Below are 23336 nucleotides of genomic sequence, written 5' to 3' on the forward strand. Positions count from 1 at the left end.
GAGATGGTGGCTCCTGCTGCTGTGATTCCTATTGTGCTTCTGTCAGCTTTTTTCTGGTTTGAATCCTGCTTTGATGAATTCCATCTCCTCTGTGCTCATAACACAGTACCTTGTGCCCTTTTAGGCATATAGCAGTTGGATGTAACGCTTTGTGGCCCAACAGAAGCTGACTCTCTCTTACTTTGATACTATTTAATCATTGAAATGTGGCATTTTGAGCTGTTTCTGCCATCTGTTTTTTGTATAAGGCTTCTCCTGGCTTTCACAAGATATGTGAGAAGGCAGGAGATCTGCATCCTACCCAGAGTTGAAGTGGTGGTGTGCACATGGGATCCAGCTGTGAGAGGGTAACCGATCAGATTGGTGTACATGTAATTCCAGTATGATTAGGGACCCAGTGTAATCCCTGTGCATAAAATGGGAAGTTTTCTGCAACAGGCAGAGTCCTGGGGGTCCTGATAAAGGTACCTTCCTTTGTCAGAAATTTGTTCTCTTAACTGTAGTGAAGAATACGCTAATCAGGCAGCATATCTGTGGAAAGAATTTAAAGGGTATTTACTTACTGGTTGTCAAATTAGAGTCAATTTGACATAGATTATTTATGTGCTCACTAGAAAATGCGCTAAGGGAAGTTGTCTAAAGTATTGAGGACTGGTGCTGTGCAGCAAAGAGTATACAAGGAATTAGAGGGACCAGCAGAGGGGTTGTATAAACACTTTGACTTGTGTAAAAGCTAGGAGAGGATTGTGATCCTCTGAGCCTCAGGAACAGTGAACTATGAACATGGAAAATACCACCGAGAGAGGCTGTTCATAAAGTTTTATTAAGTTGGTTTTGTTCTTCAGTGACCATAGAGTCTCAAGACTTAGTTTACTTATCATAGAATCACAGAATTATAGAATAATTTGGGTTGGAAGGGACCTTTAAAGGTCATCTAGTCCAACCCCCCTTTCTTTTGGTCAGACTTAGAGTGTGCAGGGCATGTGACTTGGCTGTGTTAGTTAACCAGCCACTAGTTACCTAGCCAATAGCTCGTTATTGGCTGCGCTGCATGAAGCATGGATGGTTCATTGTGTCCTTTCTAATGAAGCAGATGGAGTATCAAAGCTGTCACTGTCTAGTTCTGAAATGTTGGTAGCAATGCCATGCACTATTTTATCTGCAATGCCTTTGGGTGCCAAGTCCACAGTCTCCAGTATTGCCTCTGCAGGCACTCATTCTGAGGAATTTCTGAAGGCTGCAGGTAAGTTATATTTAGCATGACTGTGATGAGACAACTGAAATAATTTGCAAGTCTGATATTTGGGGACACCAGAAAGCTTGCGCACCAACTGAATGCACTTCCATGTAGATGTGAGATATACAACAAGAGAGTTAGAATGGTTTAGTGGTGAATTATCTGGTGGTGATAAGAATAGGGAGAACTCAGATTTTGCTGTAGTTCAAATGGATACAGGACCAGTGCCGATAGATTTCTAATCAGGGAGAGATTAATGTAAAATAGTTGGAAGAATCCTTAAGTCAAAGCAGAAATACTGAGCAAAGTTAGAGTCCTTTATTGGATGGCTTAGAGTTGTCTCGTGTTTTGTACTGGTATATAGCAAACAGGCTTTGGTGCTCTTGTGCAATATGAAAACTTGTTCAGCAGTCAGATATCTGTCATGATGCAGAGCATGTTTGGAATAGTCTGCCCCAGTCAGTGCTTAAAGCCATGAAGTATGCACTGAAAATGCCAGCTTGCTTGCAGACTATACTTTCAGGTTGAGCAGATAGATGCTGCTAGCACTCTTGTGGGGTATCCATTTCTCGGGGATGGTTTCCATGCCAGAAGGGCCAGCACAGATGTTGTGCTCTTGATGAAGTCAGTGAACCAGACCCAGATTTTGTGCATGTGTTTGTGTGACCTGGATCAGTTCCCCTCTCAATTTATTAGTCATTTGTACATTTGAATTTGGCTATGGGAAATTGATCCTAAGCAAGCTAGGCAGCCTGGCACTGAAATGAGGCAAGCTTCATGCCCTTTGGCCCTTCAGGTAGGCCTAAATGTCTTTGTAGCCTGACTACACTATGTGGTGTCCCTAATATAACTGCTGGTTTCTACATAAGGTCTTTCTTTACTGTGAGATTCCCTGCATCAGGATTAACTTCTGATTAGCAGTCTTAGGTCTCTTGGGTACTGACACTAGTAAAACCACCTCTCTGAAGCGATCAGTGCTTATATCCTGCTGCTTTGTCCTGCTCTTGAGACGAGTTGTGCTGAAGGGAGACAAAAGGAGCCACAGCTTTATCTGGTTCCGTTGTTTAATTCATTTCATTCTTTTTCCTCCGCATCCCAAATTTGGCTGTGCAGCATGTTTGATGTTTTTCCTCCATCTCCTTCGCAGCCTGTCTGCTAAAGCCAAGGGGTGACTGTAACAAAACATAAGATTGGTTGGGGCGGCTGAGAAGCTTGTGTCCCTGCTTTTGTCTGTGCCAGGTTGAGAGAAAAGGCAGGAGCTGGAGCTGTTGTAGCATTGCTGCAGTGTGGTTACAGTGAAAGTGCATGAAAGTAGCATATGGAACACAAACTTGTTCTTAATTTGTGCAAAGAAGTTGTCTGTAGATCCCCTCCATTTGTCTCATAGGTGGTAGAGGAAGAAACTCATAATAAAAGGAGGAAAACTGCAGAAAATCTAAAGATCTTCTTACAACATGAAGACGTGCTACTGACTGCAGTCAGCCAGTAAACTACTGATTAAATTAAAGTTTAAAAAAAAAAAGATAGCTTTTAAAACACAAAAGTCAGAAATAGGCATCAGGAAAATAAATTTTAAAAATTAGGGTGTCATGTTTTGGGGGAGAGATTTATTTAATATTTTTTTCTAACTTGAGGGCAGTGTCCAGACTGCAATGGGTAAAGTTAGAGCTTGTTACTTAACTGTCTTTTAGATGTTATTGAACTGACCTTACCAAGTTGTGTGTATAGCATCTCTAGTTTCTTTTCTTCATGGTTAATGTTATACTTGCTACTTGTGCCTTGTGTTTGTCTTCTGTCTAGATCAATATGCAAGAGGTGTTTTTAGAAGGGAAGTACTAGGCTTCTTTCTCAGCTATACCAGCTAGTATATGCTAATACATGGGTTTTGTCAGCTACCCTACTGTAAATATGTATTTTTTTTATTTTTTTTTTAAGTATGGCTTTAACTCAATTAACAACAAATCTATACATTTGGAAACTTTTCAAAACTGGACTTGAATTATGGCACTGGTAGGTCATGCCTAGTCTCTGGAAGCCCTTGGGCCGACTGGGGTCTTTGGTGGAAGTGTTAATAGTACCTCTTCCTTTGGTGGGCTGCCAGGCACTTTATTGGTACGAGCAGGGTTCATATCACTTGCCACTGAAATGCGGCCGCTCCAAGATGGCATGTGGTAATTGTTAAAAAACTCTCAGGCGCTGTGGGCAAAATCCCAGTGCTTACTCTGTACACCATTTAACTGGTGTATTTATCATGAAGCTGCTAGGTGAACTGTGGTTTCGTAAGATCCTGGGACTGTCACCCTAGCTTTTTCAGAGCATCCAGCAGACAACTGTGGCTGTTTCTTAAATGTGGCTTTTACGCACACAAAGTCCTGATGGCTGTATAAAGTGCTGATCAGTTAATTGTTTTAATTTTCATTGTGTTTTCTTTCAGCTTCTGGCACCTCTAGTGTTCATGAGACAATTCCGTCTTTGTTTCAGTGTTGCAGTTTAATGCTTGGCGACTGGTGACAGTGCTATGCACGGGGCTTGTGAAGTCTCTCTGAATTAGTTTGCTCCCATCTGTGTGAAGAACTGAAGCCAAAAGCCTCTCCTTTCAGAGGATTAGAATCACATCATTACTGGAGGGAGTTCAGAGAAGAGTCAAAAAAGTTATTAGGGGCCTGGAGGGACTGATGTATGAGGAAAGATCAAAGGCGCTAAATTTGTATCATTTGGATAACTGACAGTGAACAGGAAACATGAAAGGCTGTGATTATTGAATGTGTATAAACAGGGAGGGGTCGGGGAGAGATTATTCAGGGTGGGATGATGGGGGCAATGGTGCTACATTAGCAAGGGGGAAACAGCTGTTAAATAGGGAAATTTCCCAACAATAAGATAAGTTAGGGTATTTAGTTGTCTCTTGCTATAAATCCAATTACTTAAGCTACTGCTTTTTAATTTACTGATGAACACACATAAAATCTTGCAGATAGACATAGAAGTATAAAGCTAAGATTGGTGCAGGAATGACTATATGGTTGTATGTGTCTTTGGCCTTGGTGGCTGTGTCTGCAAGGTCTAGCATCTGATTTAGGTGGAACTCACTGAACAGAGCAGGTAGGACATTGTGAGAAGCAGGCCTTTCCTGGCTTTTTCATCAGGATTAACATAACTAGGCTGATGGAGGTCACCTGTCTGTACTGTTTGTCCCTCTGCAGTTATCTGGGATTTCAAAAGATAAGTACTGCACAGGGTCAGTAGGTGAGTTGCTTTGATTCAGAAGTTTGGACTACAGCCTAGATATTAAAGTAAGATCTAGGACTTTACTTTCAGAATTAGCAATTGCAGGAATTAGTGATATTTTAGATAATGTTTCCAGGATGCTGCTTTAAAAGTATACCTTCTGCCAGGCATCCCATGCTCTTGCATCTCATGGCAGTTAATATTCATACCTCTTACACTGAATCACATTCTCAGCAACCTGTACATGAGTCTGAGTCTGGGCTTCTGTATGAGCTGATTGGTTATCTTTTCTACTGATGTTAATATCTTAATAAATGCAAAACACATTTTGGAAATTGCAGACTTAAGTTCCAGCTGAATCTTTGCCTTCAAGCTAAAATCTATTTTAACTGAAATGGTGGCTCTATGGGGTCTTTTGGGCTGACTTGAACGTTTTCTTTCCCAGCTGGTTATAGTACAAAAGCCTGGGAGCAGAGTTGTGTGTCATCACTAACTCTGCATTTTCTATCCCATTGTTAATTTAATGCAAATCTTTTACATTACTCTGGCATATCTTTGCCAGTAGAAACCGCCATAGCACTAATTTTTCCTGTCTAGCTGGGAATAATAAATCTTCATTTTGAGGAGATTACAGTGCTCTGGACAAGTACGTTTCATGTGATGGGTAAAATAGGATTAAACCTATGAGAAGTTCAGTGAAACAGTGAGCTGATTATTATCAAACTGCAGTTACAGGTGTGTGAGCCCACACATGCACATGTTCAGACCAGCGTGGTGTATCAGTGCCTTCTCAAGTACTAATGCTTATTTCTGTTTGCAGAAGTAGGCAAATCACTGAGGGGAGTGAGCGAGCAGCTGGGTGGGCTGAGCTGCCCACTGGGGTTAAACCACACCACCAGCCTTGCAAGACAGGGCGTAGCAGATAGAGCCAGAATACTTGGCTTACAACTCCACTTTGGTGTTACTTCAAGTTCTCAAATCCCAGAGTTGCTTTAGAAGTTTGCTGCCTGCCTGCGTGGAGAGGGCCCCGGGCTTGTTGCTGGCATGCCAACGGTATTGCTCCTCTGTGAACTTGTCCAGTCCTTGTCCTTGTGTTGTATAATCCTCTGACTCCTGTGCAGTGAGAATAGTGCAGGTCGCTTTCACCTCTGGGCCCACTAAATTCTCCTTACCCAGCCAATGCCTAAATCTTTCCAGTGGTCATCCTCGCCTGCGCTGCCTGGATACCCTGTGGCCTTTGCAGGCTGAGTGACAGCCACAGTCTGCTCCGTCACTCACCCTCAGCAGCCTGCGCTCAGCTCGTATGTGGTCCAGCACTAGCCAGGAGGAACTTGGGAATGAGTAATGCATGCCTCTGATGTGAAGGGAGCACATAGCAGGCTATGTAAGGAGTGCTTGTGTGTGTAAAAGAGAGGATCAATGTATATATGTAGGATGAGGACATGTGTATTTAAAAGCAATGGGGATAATGTAGTCCCTTGCTATTGTGTGTTTCAGAGCAGAGGCTTATTGATTCAGGTGCCTGAAATAGTGATGCTTTGAAGCAGAATTTCCTTTGGGAACAGTCGTGTGAAAGGGCAGAGGGGAGATGATTAAAATTTAAACCTTCAGACCCTGCTGAATTACTTTTTTCTTTTTTTTGAATGAGACTGTATTACTGAAGGAACAAACATTTAGAGCTACCCAAATCTCTATTTAACTACTGCATCCCCATCTAGGATACATTAGTGATAAGAGGTTGCAGGGTTAAAATGCTGTGTATGGCATGAAAATGCCTGCTGTTGGGAGACTACTGTGTTTGCTGTGTATAGAACAGATGTTCTTGTTGAGGATGTGGTGGCTGTTGGCTGCTTTTCCACTGGATTACTATACCAAATCTCCCAGTTGTTTATGAAATGCAGAGTCACAAAATTACATGTCAACATCATTGTTTGATATGCCACTTTTCTAAGCTTTCCATCTCCCCAAAGGAAGATCTGTTGTGTGAGAAGTCTGCCTAGTAACTGAACTTTGCTGATACTAATGTAGGACAACAGTCAGTGTTTGGCTAGCAAGAAGGCAGTCTTCTCATGGTGAGCAGGTTTTTCCAGACATTAAATTTTTCAGGATTTTATAGAATCATAAAGTGGTTTGGGTTGGAAGGGACCTTAAAGATCATTGAGTTCCAACCCCCCTGCCATGGGCAGGGTCACCTTCCACTAGACCAGGTTGCTCAAAGCCCCATCCAACCTGGCCTTGAACACTTCCAGGGATGGGGCATCCACAACCTCTCTGGGCAACCTGTTCCAGTGAAGAACTTCTTCCTTACAGCTAATCTAAATCTACCCTCTTTCAGTTTAAAGCCATTACCCCTTGTCCTATCACTACATGCCCTTGTAAAAAGTCCCTCTCTGGCTTTCTTGTAGGCCCCTTTTAACAGAAAGTTTTTGTTTCCTTTTTTTCATGGAGAGACTTCTAACACAATGTCAGAATGCAAATACCAAGATGTTTCTCAAAATAATTTTGTCCTGGTCAGGCTTAAGAGGCTCCAGGTTCAAAGTAGTTGTCCTGAAGAGATTGTAGATGATTTCCTGATCTAGTAATGTGCGTTTGACTTATTTTCTGATTGCAGGCTCTCTTTTGTGAAAACTATCATATTGCTCACTTCTCAGAGATTAGCTGTGTGTTTGCAATTTTTCCACAGTAGCATAAATGTGCAGAATCTGTGTATTTGGTCCCATTGAGGAATGACTCTAGCACATTTCTTATCAAATGATAATTATAATTTTTGTGTTACATATAAAATTAGAACATCTGATAGTGAATGTCCTAGAAGATATTTATAACAACGCTCTATATTATTTTCAGTCTGTAGGGTTGTGTGTTCATTCCTTGCAGATCCTGTGTCTTCCCTGTATTTTTATGCACAGAGATTGATCAGGAAAAGCTTGCAGAATTGTGCATTCCTGAATATATTTGTTGAGAAGTATCTTGTGGCAGTGAACCATTTCTAATGCTGCCATGCTGCTGCAGATCCCATTGCACAATGTCATTAATAGTCAAAGAACTCCCTTAAAACCAAGCAAAGATTTTACAACGTGCAGTGGTTCTGGTCTTTATTACTCTGTTAATTATGTTGTGCTTGCTAACAAACTATTGTTTCTGCTTTCTGTGAAGTAAAAGGAATTGCAGTAAAGCAGAGTAGGTTGCTGTCCTTGCCAGTACAATGATGGTAAGCATTGTAATATTGACAGCGATGCTAATGTCTGAGCACAGAGGAGTTTACTGCAATGACCTTCTGCTACCTGGGTCCCTGGATTGCAATTCCAGCTGGGGATTCAAATTTGATGACCGTGTGGCAGATCTTGCTTCCAGCAACACACAGGCTCTTCATCTTCTTGACAAGAGGGAACATGTTTAAGCTGTTTCTCCTGCATGAGTCAGTGCTGCACTTCCAGTACATGTCTTTGGCTGTGCAGAAAGGTAGACAATGGAGGGGATAAGGAGATGTCGAAGGCAGGCTGCAGTGTCTAGAACTGGCTCTTTGTGCTGCAGTGTGCAGGGTGTGAAGCGCTGTTTGCTGTGTTCTCTGGTGGCACCGGTGCGCTGGTACGTCTTGAGGCAAGCACAGACTCATCCTGCCTGTGATCTCTGCTGGAAATAAGCCTAGCAGAAATACGGACTCTCTTAGTTTGGTCTTGGTGCTATGCAGCTGTGGTTGTTTAGGTTTTTTCCAGCTTACAGACCAGAAAGAACAAGCTCTTGCTACCTGCAGCATGAGATATAAACACACCCATGAGTACACAGCTGGTGGGTGAGTGGTCTCACAAAAATAGGGTCCTGGCATCTTTCGGAGGGTGGGAAACTGCTACTGTTTCTTTCCCTCTGTTTTTTTGGTCATTTGTATTGTGTACGTAATGAACACTGAAGCCTGGAATTTCCTCTGTGAGGGAAGAGGCAGCAAGCAAAAGTTTGTATTTATGATGCTAAAGGGACATCCTGTTTTGTTACTTGTTCAACTCTGGTTACATAGTCCATGCTGGACAAGATACGGAGCATGATGTGCCTCAAATCTGACTCTAAAGAGTAAAAGACTAGCAGGATCGATAGAAGGGAATTGAAAACAAACTGAGGAGTATGTAAAACCTGAAGGCTGCTGGATCAAACAGTCCTTTGCATAATAGGAAATGCCAGAGCTTATTTATAGTGGTGTGGTGGGTTGACCCTGGCTGGATGCCAGGTGCCCACCAAAGCCGCTTTATCACTCCTCTCCTCAGCTGGACAGGGGAGAGAAAAAAAAATATAACAAAAGGCTTGTGGGTTGAGATAAGGACAAGGGAGATCACTCACCAGTTACCGTCATGGGCGAAACAGACTCGACTTGGGGACATTAGTTTTATTTATTACTAATCAAATCAGAGTAGGATAATGAGAAATAAAACCAAATCTTAAAACCACCTTCCCCACCACTCCCTCCCTCCTTCCCGGGCTCAACTCCACTCCTGATTTTCTCTACCTCTTCCCTGCCAGCAGCAGAGGGGGATGGGGATGGGGGTTGTGGTCAGTTCATCACCCATTGTCTCTGCTGCTCCTTCCTCCTCAGGGAGAGGACTCCTCACCTTCTTCCCCTGTTCCAGTGTGGGGTTGTGAGACAGTCCTCTACGAACTTCTCCAACATGAGTCCTTCCCACGGGCTGCAGTTCTTCAGGCACAGACTGCTCCAGCGTGGGTCCCCTGTGGGGTCACAAGTCCTGCCAGCAAACCTGCTCCAGCATGGGCTCCTCTCTCCACGGGGCCACAGGTCCTGCCAGGAGCCTGCTTCAGCGCGGGCTTCCCATGGGGTCACAGCCTCCTTCGGGCATCCCCTTGCTCCGGTGTGGACTCCTCCCCAGGCTGCAGGTGGGTATCTGCTCCACCGTGGACCTCCATGGGCTGCAGGGGGACAGCCTGCCTCACCATGGTCTTCCCCACAGGCCGCAGGGGAATGTCTGCAGGGGAATGTCTGCTCCGGTGCCTGGAGGATCTCCTCCCCCTCCTTCTTCACTGACCTGGGGGTCTGCAGGGTTGGTTCTCTCACATATCTCACTCCTCTCTCCTGGCTGCAGTTTCTGTTGCCCAGGTTTTTTTTTCCCCCCTTCTTAAATCTGTCATCGCAGAGGCACTACCACCGTCGCTGATGAGCTCGGCCTTGGCCAGCAGCAGGGTCCGTCTTGGGGCTGGCTGGCCCTGGCTCTGTCAGACACAGGGGCAGCTTCTCACAGAAGCCACCCCTGTAGCTCCCCTGCTACCAAAACTTTGCCACACAAACCCAAGACAAGTGGCTTGTTGGGATGTTTTGGGTGGTTTGGTGGTTGCTTCTTTTTTTGGTGTGGGTTTTTTTTTTGTTTGTTTGTTTGTTTGTTTTTTTACAGTTGGCTGGGAGAAGGGGATGTGTTGATACTACTAAGGAAAGAGACAATGTATACATGGAAGGCCTGAATTCTGGTTGCCAGTACACCTTTATTTTTTGCCATTTTTTTACATTTTGAATTTGATTTTTTTTAAAAAATTAGTATTTTAATACTGTTTAAATTTACTTTGCTAGCGTAACTCAAATGATGTGTTTAAAAAAAATAAAAACAGCAAAACCCACCCAAAACCAGACAACATCCCCCCTACATCTTGCAGCACTGAGGTGAAAAAATACCTGTAAGGGACTTGGATGATTAGGTAACTGCTGAACTGTACCAAGACTCTCCCAAGTATAAGGTATGCAGATTGGCCGAATGTATTTCTGACATCCTTGCTTATTTTCAGATTCTGGTTCCAAATTTTGGGGGAGGCAGAGGGAAAATAAATAGCTGGGTTTTTCAAATTTTTTTAAACTCAAAGGAAAAAAAATCCCCACAATTCTGCTCAGAGAAATGGCTGTACCATTTAGCACTTTTTTTAGGTGACTAGTCTCATGTCGATAACCAGTATGGGAGATTTCAACTGTATCCGTTTGGCAAAATTTTGTAAGTGGCAGAAAATGGGCATCATGTAATGGAAGATGACAGGTAGCCTTAAGTCTAGGATATGCTGTCTGGTCTGGCTATGACACATAGTTTTGCATTTGCACCTTGCTGGTGTGTTTGGGATAGGTGTTTTTGTCAGATAGTAATTTTTACTTGCATATTTTTCCTGGTACCCTCAGAGGTGGGAGCAGAAGGCTGTGTTTCCCAGTATCCTATGTGGTAGTTTGGTTTCTTTGGTGGTTTTGTTTCGTTTTGTTTCCATTCCAAAATTGCTGTTTCTAGTCGACTTCTACAGTGGAGGTTTGAGAAGTGAAAATGTATATGCTCAGAGTCTAGGCTGAGAGATACCAACTGGTTCACAGGTCCATCAGCTTCTGCATAGTTTAGATTCCAACAGGAGCAAAAGCATGTATAAAAATATTTTTTAAAAAAATCTTGATCCTTAGCCACCCCATCTCTTGCATGTTTAATTTAGCTTTTCCTTCGTCTGGTTTCTGAGTACAGAACTGGAGCCAAAATAGTCCCTTTGAATCATATGATAAAATTGTCTTTTTTGCCCACAAGGCTGTTAAACTGGAAGGAGCAGAGCATGGCTGAAATTTATAACCTGTGACTCTCTTCACTGAAAACTGTAATTTTCAAAGCAAATCTCTGCAAGGGGACTGAGTTACTTTGATTTCTCGTGCAGTATAAATGATGTTCCTTTTGGTTTACATCAAACAGAGCTGCCATTGCTTACTGATCTAATGGAAGCTATGGTAATTGCTTTTGTACGTTCCATTTATAGAGCAAACTTCTATGACTAAATTTAATTACTTACAGCTGAATCCAGTCAAAGTAATAAGTTCAAAATAACCTCTGTCATGCTGCAGTGGAAGCTCCCAGAAAAAGGCACTTCCTAATTGTTTCATTTTTCAATTAAGAGAAAGAGTTTTTAGCTTTCATGTATTTATTGTCTGGTTAAATGAAGAATGTACCTCTGTAGAACTCTCCTACGTAATGCCATGAGCCATGATGAAACTCCTGTCTCCCGCTTAACAGCACTTAAAGCGTGTCCTTACGCATGGGTCTTCCATTATTTGCAAAGAATGGTAGGTATTATTCTCTGCAGATCTGCTCAGCTGCAGTACAGAGAGAAGTGACTTGGCCAAGATCACATCAAGCCAGTGGTCTGCGAGATCCAACATTGCCGTCTGTAAGGAAACCACATGGATTTCCTGTGCTTAACACTTGTTTGGTTGTCTGAGTCCCTGATTGTGAGATCTGGTTGCCTAATGTGAGAGAGAGATGTCTCCAGCTACTGAGGTAGTGTCTTGCTATGCCTCTGTTTAAAGCAACTCTTGTCTCGGAGAAACTCTTGCTTTCAATCTCTCTTGAGTTCCTGGGCATCATTGGTACACCCTTAATCTTCAGCATGTTGTAGCATACAGGTGTGGACAGCTGTGCTACTGAAGAAACATAGAGCATTAAAACTTCAAAAAGAGTTAAGAATACAGGAAAGAAATAATGTAGTGCATTCTCATTTCCAGGTTGTACCAAGTCACAAATAGGTGAAGTGTGGGGAGGTGCTTTGAGGACAATCACTACATGCTTGCCCTGTTCCTCCCATGGAATCCACTGCTGGCTTCTGCCAGAAGCACATACAGGTCTGGAGGGACCTTTTGTCAGATCCACTGTGGTGGTTGTGATCTTGCATAGTGATTTCCTTGTTGACACATGGCACCTTTAACAAAGACCTTGTCCTCGTTTCGGTTGGGATAGAGTTAATTTTCTTTCTAGTAGCTGTATAGTGTTATGTTTTGGATTTAGTATGAGAAGAATGTTGATAACACACTGATGTTTTTCAGTTGTTGCTAAGTAGTGTTTAGACTAAGTCAAGGATTTTTCAGCTTCTCATGCCCAGCCAGCAAGAAGGCTGGAGGGGCACAAGAAGTTGGGAGGGGACACAGCCGGGACAGCTGACCCAAACTGGCCAAAGGGCTATTCCATACCATGTGACGTCATGCCCAGTATATAAACTGGGGGGAGTTGGCCGGGGGGTGGGGGATTGCTGCTCAGGAACTAGCTGGGCGTCAGTTGGCAAGTGGTGAGCAATTGCATTGTGCATCGCTTGTTTTGTATATTTCCTTTATTTTATTATTATTATTGTCATTTTATTAGTGTTATCATTATCATTATTAGTTTCCTCTTCTCTGTTCTATTAAACTGTTCTTATCTCAACCCACAAGTTCTACTTTTTTTTTTTTTCCCCAACTCTCTCCCCCATCCCACTGTGTGTGTGTGGAAGTGAGTGAGCGGCTGCGTGATGCTTGGTTGCTGGCTGGGGTTAAACCACGACAGACCTTCACTTCATTATGCAAGAATTAAATGAAAGACTGCTTAACTCATCTGCAGAAAAACTGCTGCAGGACAGTACAGGGACATAGTGACCCTGGTGCAAGTGTAGCAATTACGCCTTTTCTTATGTCTGTTTTTATACTGGTGTACATACACAAAGCTGAGTTTTCTGATGTTAATGTGATGTTAGCATGATTGATCTGCATGCAGCTGGATGTCTTTTTCTGTTACATATGTTTGAGCGCATGTGTGCACACTTAAATTTGATTTTTTCATTCATTCCTTGTCTTTTGCCTTTGTCTGACACGTTGTCATTTAAATGACCAAATCTTTCCAGACTCTTAATTCTCACTTTACATTTCTTTAAAAAATGTTTCATCTCCCTTTTTAGCACCGAGGCATTGTTCGAATCTTCTCTGTATTGAGTTACTGAAGATCACCGGGGCACAGTCCCACTTTATCAGTGATGGCATCTAGGAGCCTTTGAACTGAATGCAGATTGCTCCAGGTTGTGGGTCAGGACTGTTCAGAGTGCATGTGGACATTCCCTTTTTACAGCAAGGGTTTTGGCTTCTCTTCACAAACAGTGAATTCTGCTTACTCTCCAGCTGTAGGTATTTGGGCACTTGATGCTTTCTTCAGCATTATTATAACTATCTTGATGATCATAAGTAATTGTTGAGTGTTGTTGGTCAGATCCTGCATGCAGCTTACAGACCTCAGATGGTAACTGGGAGCCAGAGCTTAAAGCAGTGATGAGTACAGAACTTGGTGTGTAACTCACCTTACTGAAGTGAAGCTGCAAAGAATTAGTCCTAATAGAATCAGAATCCTTTGCAGTGTGACTGTTCTGCACTGCAGCCATGTTCAGTTGCTTTGTATTAGCAGTATATAGCAGAGCTGGGCTGATTGCAAGGTCTGTGGAAGCATTCTGAATGTGTCAAGTTTTGAGAAAGAAAAGGAGCTTCTGCTAAATGATGGTGCAGAATCAAAGATTATCAGTTAGCATAGCAGACCAAGAGGTCTCATATGGAAGAATTTGTTGTATCTTACAAATGAATAGACATAACTAATACCTTATGAAATTTACTGCAAATCTCTATAAATTTTTTCATTTAAATGATAAAGAGATTTTTAAGAGAAACAATAGAAAGCATTTGTTATCATCAAAGTCAAAAGAACGTGTGCACAGTGTAGTTGCATTACTTCTTCCCCCCTCCCCCCCCCCCTCAAATAATCTGATACTTTACAAAACTAATGTGAGCATAGGTGGAAAGGGAAATTCATTAGTGAGCGCTTGCCTTTTCTGTGGGGAAAGCTACAAGCGTGCAGCTCTGCTTCTGATATGGTGCTCTCTCCTCCCAGGGAGATGCTCAGGGGAATAGCTCAGCTGAGAAGAATTCTTCTGTCATGTAAAGGATGAACTAGGAGGTAATTACTCATGCTACCAGGTCAGTTAGTATTGATGGGGGCTGCTTCAAGACTGTAACATGTGGATAAGTCCTTGGCGGTTGAGAATTGACTTAAATCCTGCAAGCTTTGTTGTGTGTGTTAAGTGCCTGGGTATTCATATTATCTAAAGCAGATTTCTAGGAAAGCAGATTTCCAGGACAGATTGAGCTGTACTCTTTGACCCTATCACGGGTGGTTGAGTGTGGTAGTTGTGGGATTTCCCTTGGAAATACTGGGATTTCTACCTGCTGCCATACAGCTCTTGGTTAAACAGACCAGGTGTGGATTGCTGCTCATGTGCTTGCCCATCAGTGAATGCTAAAAACGTGAAAAAATTAAAACTAAACCAATAAAATCAGCTGTTAAAATCTGAGTGCACATAAATACCTGGCAAGTTCCAGATGATGGCTAGACAAAGGCTATGCAGTGCTCATTGTACTAGAATTAATATTTCAGTGGGGTCTTTGTCCTCATTCACACTTTCTTGGCTTGGTATATTACCTGTTTTTTTCACATACAATTAGGTACCAAGTTCTGCTGTGCTGGACACTGCCTGTTCTGCTGAGTGAGTAGTATATAATATCCTAGAGCTATGACTGGGGACTTCTAGATATGACAGACAGTAACAGTTTTTCTGCTATTGTTCATTTTGGATGCTGGGAAGAACATGCATAATCAAATAAAGTGGGCGTCTTTGCCAGAGCTGCAAATGCTGTACTTCAGGCAGTTGCAGCAGAACTGGGAAACTGATGTGGAATTCTAATAAAACTGCATGCATGAGTTTGTTCTCACAATTTTTTGTCTGTCAGGCTGCAACACTGTATGCAGTGTTTCTGTTTGGCAGCACTCGATGTGAGAACTCAGCGGATCTGCGAAAGGTTTGTTCTGTTGCCTCACAGAGCAGTTTGGTGGAGACAGCTCGTGTCAGTGTGCAGCTGAAGGATGGGCTCAGATACAGCACAGCAGACGCTACTTTGCGAAGCCAGGAGCCCACAGGGAGTATTCCAAATTAAAAGAAGCAGATTCATAGTTTATATTGTCAGTCATGTTTATTTTTCCCCAAATATACTGACCTTCCTATTTAACAAGGCCATGAAATCAGGTTCCTGGGATGAGTGTCTCTGTTAGCTGTATGAGAGAGAGTGCTTTAGAGCAGAAGGACGGGGCTGACTCCTTTGGCTTGATTTCTCCCCCCCCCCCCCCCCCTCCCCATGCCATGGCTGATACAACTGGTAGGGGACCATAAACTAGGGTGAGGCTCTGGGTTCAAATTGGATGAGCACAGGTCTGGGTGACGGGGTGGTAAATGCCAGCCTGGAGCCAGCTCAGCATAGGTTAGCTTCCTGCTCTCTTGCTGCTGAGGAGCAGCACCAGGACGAGGTGGTGTTGGGCAGCACTGAAGCAGGTTCAGAGCCTGTGGGGCCTCATGCACATGGCATGACTGCTGGGTCTACATGTGTTTATCTGAGCTTAGTGTTTGGAAGGATGAATGGGTTGAATTTCCATTACCTCTACCCTCTGGACCCTGCACATTAGTCTGTTCAGACCCATTCAAGTGTCTTGAAGTGTGTTGGAACATCGTTAGCTGTGAGTGAACAGCTGCTGACCCAGTATTGACACAAGGATAAATTATTCAGTGTGTCTTATTTGGGAATTCAAAGGCTTTGTGATGAAACCTACAAAACTGTATTATGTCTCTGACATTCTGAGGTTTCATTATTGTGTCTTCAATTATTCACTAAGCCTGCTTGTTCACCTCCTGGCACCTTGATGGAGTTGCAGGCTGGTGGCAAGCAGCAGACAGTGCTTTCTGCTCTTTGTTGTTGTGGCTTTTTCTTGGTACCTTGTGGAGAAAATTTTCCTGTTGCTTACTGTCTTAAACCTCTTGCCCAAGGGTATTCAAATTTTTATAGTTCACATAAAGTGAAGAGGCCACAGCCGTCCCTATTGTCTGACGATTTCCTCAGAAAACTGTAATTATTACTAACTTTCTGTTTCCCTAGAGATACATTTTAGTTTTCACCATGGCTGCATTTATTCTGCAAGAATGCTGCAGTGAAACAGCAGCATACTGTTTTTCAGAAAATCTCCTGTGGAAATGCCAAAATAGAGGCCAGTGGAAGAGGAAGTTGCAAGAAGTAGTTAACAAAGGGTTTATCCTCAGGGGCACTGCTGATGAGGTCTCTGCAGGTGGTGTGTGCCTTGCACTTGAGGGCCTGCTTGGTTTCTGCCTGTCCTGAGGGACTCCTGGTTGAAGCAAGAGCCAGTTGTGCAGCGGACGTTACTGCGAGGTGTTTAGTTGCTGAACACCGAACAGATCCTCGCTACCGAAAACCTCACGCTGTTGGTTTTGTAGGGGCAGTTGCTGTGTCTGTTAGTCAGGAGAGAATGAATGCTTGAGATCGTTCTGCTGTTGAGTGGCTTCAGTAAACTGGGACTTATGGTCCTCTGGCCCGGCTTTGGCCTTGGGGAAGGGCGGCGCTTGGCTTTCTCCTTCAGCGTTCCTGAGTCCATGCTTCTAGAGATGCATGACCTCTCTTTGCTGGGCACATCCCGCCGTATTTGTACATAGGGAAGCTTTTCTACCACGCAGCACCTGCCTGCATCAGAGTCCAAGTGTAATGAAGTGCTGTTAGCTGGAAGTAACTGTGACACAGGAATGTTTCTCTTGGTTTTGGTGTATTTGTATTGGCATAATTTTCAGTTTCTGTACAGTCCTGGCATTACAAGCAACTATGAGAAGACAGTCCCTTCTTTCACGCTCTGCGCCTTTTGGACTTCTCTTGACCTAAGTTTTGCTCCTTCCTCTGCCTGCCATGAGGCCCCTTGTTCTGGGAAGAGCGCGTTTGTTAATAGAAAGAACCAAGTGTGCACTTTGTCCCTTCTCTCTAAGAAACTTCCAGCCATGCACCCTGTACTCAAGCCTGTCCCTTGCACTGTTGCACGTTGCAGGGGTTAGCTGATGATTGTTGCAGACTGGGAGTGACTTGGTGCCGGTCGCAGAAGAGAAAAGATGTGCGTAGGGCAGACCTCATGTCCTTTAGCTGTGCAGGCAACTTGCTGTCTTCAAGGGACAGAGTAGTCGCAAGACAACTGTTAAAGTTCAAATTGTTAGTCTTCACTGGCTAGAGATGTTTTTTAAAGAATGTCACAGAATTCACTGGGGGATCTGCTTTCCAAAGAGACTCCAGACTCTGGTTGCAAGTCTTAAATAAGAGTGTGATAACACAAGAATTTGAGCATGTGCACTTAGGGATAGAGGCCTGATCTGAATGGAGTCATCCACTGATAATTTTCTCAGGAGTCCAGACGTATGCTCTGCAAGCAGGAAAGCTCCAGCATCGTGAGAGCCACTAGTACCCACCAGCCCCGCTTGAGGCTGCAGCAGCGGCCATTGCAAAGAGCTCATTCCAGCTCTTCTTCCACTGAGTGTGTCCCAACAGAGGCAGCACTAAGGTATGTGCTGTGTTCTGGTGTGTGGAAGTTTTAGCGCGTGGTGGATAATTTTAGAAAAGAGAACCAACAATATTACGAACTCACCACCTGACAAAGGGGAAATTTTTCCTATGGACGTCTTCATTTCTCCTGGGGTTCCTTGGGATGGAAAGTCTGAATAAGGGCTGGAGTCTCCATACCAAGGCATGCCAAATGCCTCAGAGTTTAGAATATTTTCTTCCAAGCCAGGACTTCACAGAAGTAATGGAGTTCACAGGATATGTGAGAAAGACCAAAACTTGTCTACACAGACGTAGCTTTTGCTTTCTTTGTCACCACTTGGATAATTTCAGCCAAATGAGGAATGGAGGGAACTTGTGGGGAAGGAGCAGAGCCTGCCCTTTACTGGCTTGCCCTGGGCAAAGAGCTTGGGCATGGTTGTCATTAGAGAGCATGCAGCCTCTTAAATTCAGGTATGTTCTGTAATAAAATGTTCTCTCCTGCCCACCCCAGTTATTTGAGTTAAATACAGTTGTAACTTGAAGGTACAAGATGTTGGAATAAGGTTTTCCAGGTGATGCTGCCTAGAGCAGCTTTCTGTCCATGGAAAAGAAACAGGGAGTGCCTCTGCACTGAAAAGCTGTTTGCATCCTCCACAGATGAAACCTTGCTCCTACACTCTTATTGCTTTTTGCTGATGCTTTTGGGTTTACAACAGACGCATTCAAGAAGTAGCGATAATAAGGGATTTGGGAAGGAAGGCACTTTTGTGGGACTGAAACAAATCTAGTGAGTTCAATAGCTGTTGGAGATGCAGCCAGTACTCTTGCTGTTCTCCTTGCCTGTAGGAATAGATGCTGCTAACTGGCATTTGTAATTTCAGGTGTTAATTTCCACATGATGAATAAAAGAAGATGAATCACTTTGTTTTCTGGTAGTCCAGTGCAGGCAATGGGATGTTTTGTGTTCCTAGAGCATAGACCCATGCTAGCAAGGGAGATTGTCCTGTCTCAGGGTTACGAAGCTGAGCACAGAAATGGGCACTCTTCTACTGCTTTGTTGCATACCTTCTCCAAAGGCATGAGTGGATCAGTCTGGTAGGTTGTTCGTGTCATGGCTGTTGTAAGCAGCAATATGAGACCTCCGGGGATCACAGTGGAAAACATAAGTTTCATGCTGGTTCCCACTGTCTCAGGTCAGTGCTGATGTGTGGGAGAAGGAATAGTCCACAGTCCCTTAGCCGTTCTGCCCTCAGTATGGCTTCTCTGTGCAAAGGATTTTACAGTGTATTGGAGCATGAAAATTGCTATTTTTGGACCTACCTGTTGCAGCCCCAGTGAAGAATGACACCTATTCTGGAGTCAGTCCAAATACTGTTCTAACAATAAAACAGAGAAGTGGTAGGGCAACTGAAATGAAGCAGATGTTTAGCAGGGAAATAATTTACAATTGGCCAGTTTGATGGTACCTCTTGACCCTTTCAGGGCTGTTCAATAAAACTAGCAGTTTCCATAGCAACTACTAAATTACTTGGTGCTTCAGAGATCTGTGATAAAGGAGGCGAGTCATAATAAGGAAACATGGTGTTGCTGTTTCTCCCCTTTGCATTACAAGAGTAATGATCTGGCAAAACTTGCTAAATGTGATGGCCCTCCTGAAGAATTTTTCCCACGTTCACCTTCGCCAGAGATTTATATATTTAGTACTTCTGCAAACTTGATTTTTCCCCTTTCCCCCATCATCAGCTTTGTCCTTCTTGGCAGCCGGTGCTGACTGAGCGCAGACGGGGGGTGGGACGGGACAGGGGACTGTGAGCCAAGAGGCAGGAATTCGTGTCTGCAATAGATGTGGCTGGGCTTCTTTGTCACAGTCCCTCCTAAGCACGAGGCCCTTCTCCAAGGGGTATGGACCAGCTCCATCCTGCAGGGTACACTGCAGCCACCTGGGTGTGAATACGTTGCAAGTCAGTGTTATCCTGCGCCTTTACTACTGTGTATTTCACCTTTCTTTTGTCTTCTATTTTGATGGCTCTTGGGGATTGTACTGTTCTGATATTTTTTTCTTCTTCACTTTTTTCTATTCTGAGATAGGGATGTAGCTCAAGATCAGGGCAGTCTTTAGAATGGACCCATGGAGATGTATGCTAGGGAAGTGGCTTCAGGGCTTGTTTACGACAAAGCCCAGCATAATTCTGGAGGCTCTCAAGGTGTGTTCCAGCATGCTTGCACCTCTACGAATATTTGGTTGTATGCAGAGCTGTTGCTTCAGTGGAATGTGTCTCGTATGTTGGGAAAACCATCTGTGTTAAAATCCTGAAATGCCTGTTTAAAATACTGTAATGCTCTAGTTCTTTTGACATTCAAATTGCTGTTTACATTTGATGCTGATCAAAGTTTACCTGACTTTCAGCAGTTATGGAGGTTTTGAGTCATTTGGATAAAATATATCGGTGAGGTAAGTGACCTGATTCTCTAAACCCCCCCCTCCCCTCTTTTTATACAAACTTAGAACTGTGGCAGCTTTAATGAAATCTCAGAGGATTTGTGCTGGATCTTTTCACTCTGCCATTGACTGCTACACCTAATATCCATCCACCTCTCTCTTAACAATCCTGAAGCAAATACTTCCAGGTGAAAATGAGGAGCAAACTTGCTGGATGACCTCAGAAGTCCCCCGTGGTCCTTCAGTGATTGCTTGGACACTGTAACTTGGCAGGAGGTCGGAAGGAGTCTGCATAAGACACTTTGGGGATGCCAGTGAACACATGCTTCATGGAAGTGCTGAGCTGTCACCTCTCCTTCACATCTGATTTAGATTTCCAGATGGGAAAGGAAAGATTCAGGAAGATGACATTTGATTTCCCAGTGTTCATTTAAGCCACAAAGTTGTGGTGTTGAAACCATAAGCTGATCGCAGCATATGTAATTAGTAATCTTAATTTTCTTATGAGCCAACTTCGAACAGATCATCTTTTATGTGTCTGAATTAAGTTTGTAAGGTAATTGGCAGATAACCGTTTGCTACATGATATGGCCAGATCAGTCATGTAGTTGAAAGGAAGGCTGAGCCGCTGCTGTGTTAGTTTGTGCAGGTGGTTCAGTATCCTGAACTAATTTTGAGCCCTATCCTTTTGCCACAGACAAAGGAAAACTTCAAAGCTGTGGAGATCCATTGTTCTACTTTCCCGCAGTCCATCTAGGCAGTCTTCTGTTTTGTAACACTTCAGTATAACCATACCAAAGTGTCTTACCAACATTTTTAATCTACTTCCTATTGTTTGTATCTGTCTCATTGCCTGACCTTTGCCGTACATGATGCTATGGTACTTCTGGAAAGTCTGCTCTTATAGTCTAAATGTACTTTCACAAAGTTATACTGATTTCGTCACTTATGTTGAAACAAAACCTTGTGATCTTGAACAAATCTGTTGATGGAAGAGATGCCTGGAGATAGAAGCTTCGTGCAGAAATGATCTCCGTTAGAAGTCCTTTTGAGTGCACCAGAGACCCGGCAGAGCTGGAGCTGTGTGTGGGCTGTCGCTCCCCTCCGCAGCCTTCCTGCCTCCTGAGCACGTAACTGTGCCGTTTTCATGCACTCATCAGGTTAGCTGGTTCAGCACTGTACCTGTTTGGTGGGTAACAATAGCTTCCACCATTGACTAAGAAACAAATTATGACTGTTGTGCAGATCCAGGTACACACCTACCCTGGTTGAGCAGGTGTTGTTACTTGAGTCACTAATTGTCTTGTCACTCAGAAGTGATTATTTTCAGTAGTGCTTGATGGACTCAATAAAATGAAGGGTTTTTTGGAGCTGAAGTTTCTGCTTTTGCTCAGAGCCTTTTAAGAGCTGCCCATTGCTGAGTCCAGACTCCTGGGTCCTTTCTGCAGAGATGCTCATTTGCTTTTTGCAGTCTGGCTGTGTCACTTCCCCTGGCCAAAAGTTGCTTGTTCATTCTTTGAATGGAAATCAAAATACCTGAAATGACTTTGTGGTTGGGCTTGAATCTAAATGGTAGAGCATGTAAGGAAGAAGGTAAGGGACACTTGGCTGATCTTCCTTTTTGGAATGGTTAGCCATTACAGCTGTTAGACGTAAGCACGCTCAGGTTCAGAGATTAGAGCTGAAATCACTAAGGAGGAGAAGGCTGACAGAAAGCATATGTTTTATTGGTTATTGGACTCAAAATTGGAGATGGCACTTTCTAACTCCAAATTGCTGGTATGCAAGTCACCGTCTCTGCCTTCCAGCTGTCTTGATTTTGGTGAATTCCATTTTATCTCAGGTTACTTCAGTAAGCACAAATGCATGCATTTCCAAAACAACCCTAAATGGTTTTCAGAATGCCAGCAATCAAACAGCAGCTGGAAACAGGCCAATGTACCACAGGTAATAGAGAAGTGCAAGACACAGAGGGGTTTTGCAGACGGAGAGTGAAGCCAAGAGGGTCCAGTCTTCAGGGCGGAGGGAGAGTGCCTGGATTTGGAGAAAACCGAAAGTGTGGAGGTAGTTTTGAGAGACTGGACTGCCAGGACCCACTGCCATGCAGATGAGCTGGGGGTAGCAGGACATGTCCTGCTGGGGAATGGGGATGGGGGAGGAAGCCAGTGGCCAAGCAGTTGGCTGTGGTTTTGGGTAAGATGGTCTGTCGATGGCTTCCATCTAGGTAGCCTAAGCACTGCCTCGGGGGTGACAGGTATTGTAATAAATTTGTCTCTCTTCTGGTAATTTAGGTACCATTGCATAGGATATACTCACCTGCAGGGTGTCTGGCATCTGCATACTGTGAGACTGAAAGGAGGCTTTGCTGTCAGATGCTTGCCAGTATTTTCCCATGAGAGTGCCACTTGAGTGTGTTGTCCTGTGGTTTGTGTGCTGTGGGAGCCCAGTGCTCCGTTGGGTGGTAACTGTGTGCTGCACCTTGGCTGGATGTGCAGATGTGCCATTAATGTTGTCTGCTGGAGTTGCTGGCCTAGAAAGAACAGAGTAATGCTGACAACAACCACCATAGTATTATTCTTATGTCCAGATGTCAGGATTTTGGTCATCTTCTGTAGTCTCACTGCAAGATGGCAATTACAAATCATTGTACAATGTTAGTTTAATCAGCAGTCGCACAGCTGGGAAAAGACCTCTTGTCTTAACTGTGAATCCAGATCACCTGTGTCAGGACTGTCTGTCCAGTCCATGAGTGCTGCACTAGCTAACATGGATCTTTGAAATATCCCCTGCTGGATTTGCTGTGAATGCCAAGCGTCATGACTGTGGGCTGACCAGATGCTTTAATGTCTCATTTCTGGATCTTATTGTGGGTTTTCAGTGTGATCCACCTAAACTTGCACAGCCTGCCAGCATGCAAAATGGAGAAATGCTGAAGGGGGGGCAGTCATTTGAGCTGCTACTCAGATGAGTAATTTGAAGTGAGACAATGAAACTCTGTGCTGGAACGCTCAAGCTGAATAGCAAAAAGTTCTTCTGGTGGATGTCTTCCAGTTTAGGACATGATTTTTATTATTCCCTCTTTTCTTCCCTTTGTACTGCTTTTTTATTTGTTTTTGCTTTTAAGGGTGTAAGAACAAATAGTAGCATATGTTTGTATATTCTTGAGCTCTGCAAAGGTTCTCAACACTTTCAGCATTGTTAGAATTGGGAGGATTGTGTGCAGATGTACA

General features: G+C 43.6%; 1 protein-coding gene across 4 annotated transcripts in view; it reads left to right on the forward strand.

Annotated features, from left to right (window-relative positions):
• Nucleotides 1-23336, forward strand: part of TTC28 (tetratricopeptide repeat domain 28) — a 213822-nt gene that overhangs the window by 103708 nt on the left and 86778 nt on the right. The window lies entirely within an intron of this gene.

This window comes from Aquila chrysaetos, chromosome 9, assembly GCF_900496995.4.
Source record: "Aquila chrysaetos chrysaetos chromosome 9, bAquChr1.4, whole genome shotgun sequence".
Classification (NCBI taxonomy): Eukaryota; Metazoa; Chordata; class Aves; order Accipitriformes; family Accipitridae; genus Aquila; species Aquila chrysaetos.